The sequence below is a fragment of the Etheostoma spectabile genome, unplaced genomic scaffold (assembly GCF_008692095.1).
Source record: "Etheostoma spectabile isolate EspeVRDwgs_2016 unplaced genomic scaffold, UIUC_Espe_1.0 scaffold314, whole genome shotgun sequence".
NCBI classification, from domain to species: Eukaryota; Metazoa; Chordata; class Actinopteri; order Perciformes; family Percidae; genus Etheostoma; species Etheostoma spectabile.
The window spans coordinates 803,400-805,782 of record NW_022605583.1 but is presented as its reverse complement, the minus strand read 5'-3'; the positions used below and the strand labels follow the sequence as shown (position 1 = coordinate 805,782).

At 37.6% G+C, this 2,383-nt stretch overlaps 1 protein-coding gene across 1 annotated transcript in view; it reads left to right on the top strand.

Moving 5' to 3' along the window:
* Window positions 1-1,536: 1,536 nt before the first annotated feature.
* The window catches only part of mavs (mitochondrial antiviral signaling protein), a 17,392-nt gene continuing 16,545 nt past the window's right edge, over window positions 1,537-2,383 (top strand). Inside the window, 1 exon segment of the mRNA XM_032511067.1 lies at window positions 1,537-1,636. The gene's annotated coding sequence lies outside the window, so the exon portion shown is untranslated.

Below are 2,383 nucleotides of genomic sequence, written 5' to 3'. Positions count from 1 at the left end.
GAATGTTTTTGTAAATGCATACTGTGTAGTACTGCACAAAGTACTCTGCTGACTGAGTGAGTGAGTGAGTGAGTGAGTGAGTGAGTGAGTGAGTGGCGCCATCCTCTGTTTAGAAATGAGCACAGGCCAATGATTATAAACTTAATCAGTCGTGGAAGTTTTTATTATTTAGCAGATATGGAGGGGGGGAATGAAGACTATTGATCAATACAATAAATCTTATCCTTTTTCCATTTAAAAGTCTTCAATTATCAATCTTCAACACTATGGCAGTAACAACAGTTAGAAAAACCACATAGAGACACGTTGCTGAGGTCTGGAAGGTCATGTAATGCAGTGCAACAACACAAATTTAAACCACAACCATCATACAGTGGTGGCTGCACAATCAAGGGGGCGAATGGGACCCTCGATCCTGGGGGCTCCCAAAGATCTCAGGTTCACTGACTGGGAATTGGTTTGTTTAGTCCGACTAACTGCACATTTATTTATTAAAATGCACCTATAAATGAGAATATAAACTGATATGATAGGGGGCTTTAAAAAATGTTGCTGAGTTTGAGTGGCCCTGTCTTCTACTGTAAAATATTATACAGGCGTTCATGTTGCTGTTTGGCTGCTGACAGTTTACACAGGAAGGAAAAGGATACACAGAGGGAGTTATGGATTAATGATGAGGGTAAATACATTGCCACTCCAATAACATCTAGTTATCTAACACAGATTAGTCATGATTGAATGTGGAAATATACCTTAGAAATATTTGCTGCATACTAAAATACATATCTGTATAAATAATAGCACAAATGTAAAAAAAAAGCAGTGATGGAATATAACTAGGTACATTGACATAAGTAGTGTACTTTTAATTTATTGTAGTGTTATTTAAGGTACTTGTACTTTACTTGACTGCTTTTTCTCCACTACCTTTATGTTGTTAATTTGCAGATATTTTTACTTAGAAACCTATGATCAGTTTATAATCATGTGAGTGTTATTTGTCAAATATTATAACATTGGATTTTTATGATTATAGTGTGTAAGAAGCATTGGCTGCTGTATTAGGGTTAGGGTTACTCTAAAAACTGCTATAGCTTTTAAATAAATGCAATGGAGTAGAAAGTACAATATGTCTCATTGAATTGAAGTGGAGTATATAAAGTACTCAAATGTGTACTTAAGTACGATACTTACATTCCACTATTGTCTGTTTCAATGCTCCAGGATTGCCTGTTGTCAAATAGCATCTTTATTTTAATTAAGAAATACAGTTGTATTGGTCTTATATTAGTTTCATACGGTATATTCCATGCGTACATAACACGGTTTGTCCCCTCCCCGCTCTGTGTGTGTCCATGTGAACGGATTAGGATCAGGGATTAAAGGCAGATGTATGCTGCCATCCCATAGCACAGCAAAAGTCACGGTTAGGGTCAAGATTAAGCACCACCTATTTACCGCTTTACTTAAATCCTATTGGCCTACTCTTTGATTGACGGCGCTGTCGTTCAATAGGGATAGAGAACGGCGGGGGAGCCTCTACGCAGATGTGTGTGAGGGAGACAGCGCAGGTTTTAGTGAGAGCAGGAATAGCGTTTGAAAGGTCGCGAGCTGCTGAGGCACCAAAACACGAAAGGTGAGCTATATTATTTGCGACATTACGATAAATTGAACTTAAATAATTATGTAATTAAATATAAATAGTGTTTTCATTTCAGTCAGTAATAGAGTGCCAACTCAGGAAACAGAAAATTAGCCAAGTTGTGGCGTATTTATCAATTTAAGCTAACTTTTAAATAAATGCTCATTCCCACAGTATATTTCAATAATTTACACGCATGTATTTTGAAGTCTTTCCAATCTTCTTAGTCAGTTGTTTTTACCAATAAATAGGCCTGAAAAGTATATTCCACAATACATTTTAATAGTTTACAGGCAGGTATTACTCTCTATCGTCCTTGTTGGTTGTGTTCTTACCTAACTGCTTCTGCTTAATGAATCCTTACCTCATGCCATAGACTGGATCTGCTTTCACTTCTGCTCAACTCTCCCAAGCTTGTCCTTCCTTGCAAGCTTTCTGAGACTGTAATAAGACTTGAAGCCGTAGTTATGAGATTAATTAATGTGATTAATGTGATGGAATTTGACCCAGACCCAGAATCCAAGGAGATTGGCAAGACTGTCATGACCTGCCAGTGTAGAGGTCATTCATTTGGCTTAGCTCTGCATAAATCTGCCTCGTGTCAGGTGCTTTTTTTTCCCCTCTCACACCACCATCCTTTTCTGGGTAATCTGCAATCTCTCATCACATAACATTTAGATGCATGCTTGAAAACACCGTCTATCTACCTATTAAGTCAGTGTGTGTGTGTGTGTGTGTGTG